The 8,400-nt window shown below is 31.8% G+C and overlaps 1 non-coding gene across 1 annotated transcript; it reads right to left on the bottom strand.

Moving 5' to 3' along the window:
- Positions 1–1,637: 1,637 nt before the first annotated feature.
- Positions 1,638–1,711, bottom strand: Trnan-guu. Its single transcript has one exon. It is a non-coding gene; the product is annotated as a tRNA-Asn (tRNA).
- Between the last annotated feature and the right edge of the window lie 6,689 nt (positions 1,712–8,400).

The raw sequence follows: 8,400 nt of genomic DNA, 5'->3' as shown, positions 1-8,400 counted from the left end.
CAGAAAGTTAGTGAGGTAGTCAGGAAAATTGAGGTGGACTAGTTTGTGTTGTGTTTCGGTGGGCAGTATATTGAAGATATGGTAATTGCACCTCTCGAATCCTCTACAACGTCGCTTGTTGCCTGCAAGTGTTCTTCCTGAAAGTTCGGCAATAGGTAGTGCTTAATGCTGCTTCTTATTATCAGGGCCGTTCCTGCATTACCATCAGGATGATCCGTCGCATATACCGTATAATTTGGGATGATGACATGGCTTTTATCGGTGAATAAAGTTTCAGAAACCAAAATGGCATTCAAGCTATGGGTTTTTATAAACCATGTGAGCTCTTCGATATGCTGTGTCAAGCCGTTGGCGTTCCAGACTGCTATTTTCAGTTGTTGGTTAATCATTTCAACTTTTGACAAGTTCAGTGATGAGTGCGAACATCCGTCCCATAAGTTGAAACATCATATCATACAGCTTCTCTGATTGGTTGGATGCGGATGGCTGTACATCATGTACGGGTATAGCTTCCACTTGTTTTTTCGCTGCTTGGGCTTATGATTTTCCTGATGTCGTTGGGTTAGCGGGTGTAGCTGCTGGAGTTAACGGAATTTGTTGTTGTTTGGGTCTAAGTGAGGGAAATGTCCGCTCTTTGATCTCCTTGTAAACCGTACACCCTTTATAGTTCGTTGGGTGGTTGCCTTCGCACAGCACACATTTTGCTGGTGTCTCTGGTGATTTTCTGCACTCAGCTTTTGGCCGCATTTCACGCAGCGCGGCTGCTTGGAACAGTAGTTCTTTGTGTGTCCATAGCATTGGTCCAAAGGCACTGCGGTACTTAGAAGGGAAGTACCGCAGTGCCTATAGGTGCTTCGAAAGATATTTTTTGATGCAGCAGAAACGCAATATTATATACGTCCTTGTTGTTTTCTGCCTGCTTCAGCTCCACAAATAACATGGGAAGTTGTTTGCTTGGGTCCTTGCTACTCCTTATATTACTGACATTCCGTACAGTATGGCCAAAAGACTCAATTTCCTCCGAGAATAGTATTGCATGAGGAATGCATACCTTTCAATACGACCTTAAAGGAGCGTTCAGTTTTCTTCTGATAGGAGTGGCACGGCATGTGTTTGTCTTTGATTAGCGCGTTAATCCTTTCGAATTCATTGGTACAATTCGCTTGTACCTTCACCTGTTTCTTTCCAACCAGTTTGAGCGTGTACGCGTTCTTCCTAACAGTATCAAAGTCCTTGATTAATTTATTAATGTCGTCTACCTCTGGGATGAATAACGGTAGTGACTTTGGTGTGGTTTGAAGTTTTTTAATATTAGTTGGTGTGACTTTCGGCTGGGACTCCACCGAGCCGTTTGCAGACTGGCTAAAACAGAATACGGGTTATTTACTAGTAGTCCCGTTGGCTCATTACCGCTATTTTTCTTCTGTTGTTTTTGTTGCTGCTGTTGTTGTTGTTGCTGCTGCTGCGGTTGTTGTTGTTGTTCTTGCAAAAGCAATGAGCCTTGTTCGTTAAGCAATTCTTGTTGTTGTTTAATAACGTTTTCTAAGCTGGCTATTTTTGCTCTGTATTCAAGCAGCTCAGCTGTGAAAACTATTGAAGATATATATTATAATTAGAAGTTCGTGGTACAAAACTTTCGCCCCCGGGTGGACTCGAACCACCAACCTTTCGGTTAACAGCCGAACGCGCTAACCAATTGCGCCACGGAGGCATATATCTCTTGCTAAATGGTTAATTCAAAAAAATATCTTTAGAATTGAACAATTTTACAAGACATTGTCAAAACTAACTGGAAAGAGCTCAACCTATTTTTTTGTGGAAACTATTGAAGATAAGTATTATAATTATAAGTTGCTTATTTCCGTGTTGCTACTGCTGCTTGTACTGCAACTTACTAAATCAAATTTCAATCATTTTTGGATAATGTGATAGTTCAAATATAATAAGTAAAAATAACTTTAACATTTTCTTTGAAGAAAGGAAAAAAATAAATAAAATGATATGTACGTTTCACATTTTTCAGAACGCCTTTTTTTGTATGATTTTTTTTTTGTGATAATTTATATTTTATTGTGTCTCTGGGCGGAAAACTTAGGTCGATAGCCCTTTGGTTACAATTGTGACTAATAAAGATTATTATTATTAAATAAAATGAAAATATAATGTTTATCTTATATTTATATTATGCTTAGCAAAGATTTATAAGATCAACGCCTTCAATTAAGCTTGTAAAATCAATATATTATAAACTATTTATCATATTATTATAGTTTCTTCAGTTTCCTCGATACTAAATCAGTTATGATTTTCTACAATACCATCTAGTACAATCTATAACAAATTTGATCAAGAAAATACTAGATTATTTGGAACATAATATATTTTATTGTTTAACCTTGTTTAACATTAACTGTTATATTAAACATACGAACATTTGAAATTTATTAGTATCAATCAGAATATTTGCTTGTTAATTTACTATCATATATTAAATAAAGGAATACCTCGCATAGTCCGATTAAAAAAAATAAACAAACTAATTTTTACTTAAACAAAATAAATTTTAAAAAATAAATGTTTTTTTTTTTCATTTTATTGGCTGTTTATTTTATGCGGTTTGATAGAATTTGAGTTAGGTAACATAATTATGTTTGTCTTAAAAATAGATGTTAATAACATTAAGAAGTCTATTAACTTGTACCACATACAAGTATTTCATTTTAGCAGAATTTTCATAATTTTCCCAACATAATATATATCCAATATTCCAATATTCTATTTAAATAATTACACAATATGTTTAATTAAATAAATTATGTAATTGTAGTCTTTTGGACTTATATTATTAATTACTTTTTCAAAACAGAATATTTTTGAAAATTAATCAGTTCAAAAAATAATATTTGTTTCCTTGTTATTAATCTGTAAACAAAATACCAAATTGTGCCTTAAATTTTTGGGGTCCCAAAATGGATGGGGTGGTACTGTATACATTATTATCATTTTCATTTTATTTTTCCATTAGAAATTCTCCCCCATGATAACAAGATTCGGATCACTGCTCAGTTGTTGGGTACATTTTGTTCAGCGGTGACCCGGAAAAATCACATATTTCTACTTATGCAGTTATAAAGAGCGACAAGAGGAATTTATTATCATGTCGTAAATAATTTCGTCGAGTATGTCAAGGAAATAAAAAAAATTATGTAACCAAAAAAGTATATAAATTTCGAGCTCACCAACGTTCCCTCTTATGCTACTCTCTCTCATTTTATGCTTTTTTTAATAATAAAAGTCATTTATATTTGTGTGTCTGTGCGTTTTATTCAGCAGCAGAAGTCTCTGAATTACAGGAGGCATTAATATGGTCGCATGTATGCGTAGGGCGGATTTTAATAATTCATTTTTCAAATTTCATTGTAATCCCTTCAGCGCAATCCCCTTATGTATCCTGAAAATGTACCATAATGTGGGTTTTAAAAAGTTCAATCCCCGCCTCCTTCGACGGTGTTTATTAAAAAATGCAAATGATTTTCGCACACGCCCATTCACTTCACTTGTTTTCTCTTTATCTTTGTACTCTTTTTTTTTGCACACGTATGAAAACTAGATGCAGAATATTATATTTTTGCACGTTGTCGTTGGAAATTAATTGGAAATTGTGCGATGGAATCTGCGCTCGAATCTAATATCGTTTGGAGCGAACTGTGAGGGGAGGTGGTGGCATTCGCAGTACGGGCCCCGAGGGCAACGAAGCTTACAATTTATATTTCTAGTTTTATTTGACATGTAAACTGATTCGCAAACTTTTCCACTTTTCCGTACGTACGAAAAATGCTATTTTCACATTTCAATTTGCCCAAATTCCCATAAGCTTATATTCAATGATGCGTCAGATATGATAACAGCAAGAAACTAAACATAAAAAGTTTATTTACGTGATATTGCTTTTTACCTATAAAATAATAAATAAAAACTTGTCATTGTATGCCTTTACTAATATTCATTCAACTTTTCTTAACCAAAATACATTTCTTATTTTTATACATTATATACTTTGGTCGAAAGGTCGAATACATTTTGTAATTTGTTGCTGAATTATAATTGTTATATTTAAATTAGTAATATTAATATTTATTGATATAAAAAATACATAATACTAAGTAATTATAGATTAATAAATAATAAATAAACAAAGATTTATTGTATAACTAAATAGAAAGAGCAGTTTTTCTGTCTATTCATATATATTACAAAGAACTTTTATGTGGACTTATAGTGGTTTTCTGCAAAATTTAATTAAACACTATAGAAATTAATTAATGAAATGCAAATAATTCGTCTTTGTAGCACAAAATATATTTATACAAATAAATATAATCTGTTTAAATGAAAATACAGAATAAATTAATAATATATTTTATTAACACGGCGGAAAAGTTGCGGTCAGAAGCTCATTGTATATACAATTTAATTTAATAAATAAAATATTGGTATTAACTAACTAATAGACATTTATAAATAATTTGAAAAAATTAATAAATTTATTTGGTAATTAATTTATTTGTTTGACCCAATTACAAAAAATATGAAATTGTTGTTTTATTTTCATTGATTCATATATTACTAGAAAAATGATAATAAAAGAATAAATTAAAAAAAAATAGATTAATAGAAAATTGATGAACATTTTTATCAGTCTTAAAAAATATTTAATTCTGTCCTCATATTAGAACTACCAGTTCTTTCAGTATATGGAAATGTTCATATACGTGAACGAAAACTAGTTTTTAATAATAATTATAACAGTCATAATATATAAATATAATAATAAAATTAAAATAATCAACTGTTACGTAGGGATATTGACTATAGGGTACTTATGTAAGTTTGATACAGAATGAAAAACAGAATCATTGTTTTAGTATACTGAAATAAAAAAAATTACCCATTTGCTAATGAATATTTAAGACTCTCTTTACAAAATCCAATATATCTAATAATTCTATTGATGTTCTGTGCTTCTCAAATACAGTGGAACCTCGCTTAACGAGTTTAAACCGTTCCAAAGTTCCGAATTTTTCTTACAATTCATTTTGCTCGTTAACCGAAATGCTTGTTATGCGAGGTGCTCGTTAAGCGAGGTTGCACTGTACTTTGTTGTAACCAACAATTCATTAACTATGATTATTAATTGTATTTGTTCACACCATTCCCTGAATTCACTATTTAGTTTAGAGACGCACACACTGTATCTTATTTTATCAAAACCCCAAGATTAGTTCCCAGATTAAGAGCCTCCAAACGACGATTTTAAACCAGGTGATTTTCCACTCCCACATGTTGATAACGTACACTCCGAAGAATAAATCAATCCATACCCCTGAATATTCTTTTGTATTTAGTTCGTTGACGACACTTATAATTATAAATTAGTTCTGGACTTATAAGTTCTGTGAAACTCTTGAACAGCAACCTTCGCTTATATAAAACGTTTTTTATTTCTTTTAGTATATTATACAGGCTCCAAAATCTGCTCTCACTTTTTTTTTCTGAGATGTCACCCCCGCGCACACATTTTTTAGTGTTCCACTTCATATTTATGCCCGATGCCCCAACTTCCAAATGTATACTTTACAAGAATATAATAATATATTTTACTATTCACTTTACGGCTATCAATCTTCTAGTAAAATAATTAAGTGCAAGCTGCCGGAAGACAATAACGGCTTACAAACTGCATCCATGGTACGCTCTATCACAAAAGTTATTGCATCAATCAGATTTATGTCTAGACAACCTATGTTGGTATGGTGAAAAGACTATTACGATATTGGTCCAACCTAACCACAACTTCCTTTAATTTCTATTTACGTTTTCTGATATTAAATTGTATTATACATTTACTGTATCTTATTCTAAGAATATTAATGGATTTCCATGATGAATAGCTAAAAGGTAACTATCGCAAAGCCAATATTCTAGAAAAAAAAGTTATTAGATCTTGGCATCAGCTGAATTGTAACAGTCCAATTGATTGGTCGATTCTTTAATATATAAAATCACGCTTTTGATAAAGGTCTCCTTTCGGGCTTTCCCAGTAAACAATAGATTCGTTTTATCTGTGGCAAGGAGAAAATTCCCATCTGCTTTGCTGGTCCCTCTGCCACTCTCTCAAATCCATCTACACACACCTTTGTGCCATTTCGGATTCTCCTCTGTGAAACAATGACTGATCGAATGGCTGATAATTTTAAATCCCTTTTGTCTGGTTTAGCAAATATATCTATATATGTGCGGATGGGGCGACACCCACGCGTTTTTCCTTTCTCCCGACTCGAGGAAATAATTACACTCCAATCCCATGAATAATACACTTGCTCCACTTCAACGACTTTTCACCTATTATCTCCTGCTATTTAAGTCTGCATAACGCATCGCGACTAATAGGCACCTCTTTTCGCAACTATTATTTTTCCAAGTCGATTTTTTTAATTGTCACTTCAATTTTGATTGACTCAAAATTAATTATAATAAAAGCATTAATTGCATTTTCAATTATCTTAATTACAAATTACATTCATTAATTATTAACAATAAAAATTATTAGTTGCCAAGTGAATGCGAATTTTAACTAAAAAAAATAATCAAAACTAAATTTAGTAAACCAATTTTGATACTGCCTTTCCTTCTTCATTCCCATATACGCCACATAACTTCTTGTGTGCTTACGATGCGTTCTTGCCAAAAAATAATAACTAATAAATACAATTTTTTACTAAATTAAAGGTGAAAGTCCAAACAACAATAAAACAATATGTTAGATGCTTTGAACACGTTGACAAAACAAAAAAATGCGCTAAGACCGAATGTGACAAAATGCGATCAGTGCGGATTTAGTAATACTGTTCATACTAATACTAATTCGGTTTCAAAATGTGTGCAGGATATTGGCGGAAACCGGACTATGCGGGGTATTGCTGTATTTAATTAATTTCTGAAACAAAGCTTGTATAAAATTAATTTCAATTAATTAATCTGCTTCATAAAACAATATAACGCTGAGCTTCAAGAAAATGAAAACTTAGATTTTTTTAGTGCGCAATTTAACTGGGGTTGCAATTATTTGGTGCCTTATAAAGTGCTCTAATTCGTTATCTTCATAATCCTTGAAGAGGCAGGATGTCAAGTCGTTAATCCGTTATGAGCCGAGCCATTATTCCTTATTTATAAACCAAAAGAAATCCTCGCGCTTCCTTATATCTTTCTAGTCCCTTAGGAGACTTTATATCGTCGAACCATTAAATATATAATCCCAACACCCAACCAACATACCGAATCCGATGTGTCAACTTTCATTAAAATACCGACGAGCAAACAAAGCAGTTGCAAAAACATTGCGTTTCATGGGAATGTTAAAATAATAAGTGTAATTAAATGTATCGCATGGATGGATTTTTGTTTCTACCCCTGAACGCGGCACCTGCTATAATTGCCTCCATCGAACCCTATTTATATTCAATATTGATTCGCCGCTCCCCAAAAATTTAAAAATATGCAAACATCGATTTTCGAATTATTTTGCACTCGGATGATTGTTTATATAATATTAGAATATTGAAATAGTTTACAACATACGCACAAATTAATTCATTTAACAAATATGCATCACAACTTCAAAATATTTGTATAGGATTTCGAGTTTTATATCATTAGAATTTATTGTTTATTATAAAACATAATTGAAATTTTACTATATGCACTTAATATACAAAAAAGACTTAATTATATTGGTACAAAGATTCTTAACAATTTAAGCCTAAAATAGACTCTTTGCTCCTAAAAGGTTGTCGACCCCTGATTTAATCTATTGAATTATATATACAGTGAAACCTCGATTAACGAGCATAATCCGTTCCAAAATTTCCGGATATTTACTCGTATAGTAAAACCATTTTCGCCATGTAAACTAATGCGAGTCATTTTTCTTAAAATTTATTTTGCTCTTTAACCGAAATGCTCATTATAAGAAGTGCTCGTTAATCGAAATACAGGGGTTTTAATTTTATATCACCATATTAATAAAATAAAAATGACCAACTGTTAGAAAGGTAATTGACGATAGCTTATTTTCTTAAGTTTATTTAAAAAAAATATTAAATATATAAAAAAGTTATTATATTTCTTTTCAGTATTTTTCATGTTTTGTATATGATTTCGCATTATACTATTCTTAAGTTTCGGTTGTCGATCAATTCTGTTTTTTTGTTTATGTCGTATAATTTTGTTCACAATCTGTTTATCAATGTGAACATTGAGTAATTTTAAGATTGCGGTTGACATTAAATGGATAATCTTTCCCGGTGGATAGTTACCATTATGATAATTTGTTGGTTGGCT

The sequence above is a fragment of the Nicrophorus vespilloides genome, unplaced genomic scaffold (genome assembly GCF_001412225.1).
Source record: "Nicrophorus vespilloides isolate i.1.1-1 unplaced genomic scaffold, Nicve_v1.0, whole genome shotgun sequence".
Classification (NCBI taxonomy): Eukaryota; Metazoa; Arthropoda; class Insecta; order Coleoptera; family Silphidae; genus Nicrophorus; species Nicrophorus vespilloides.
Note: the sequence above shows the minus strand (reverse complement) of the source record. Positions and strands in the feature narration are given on the sequence as shown.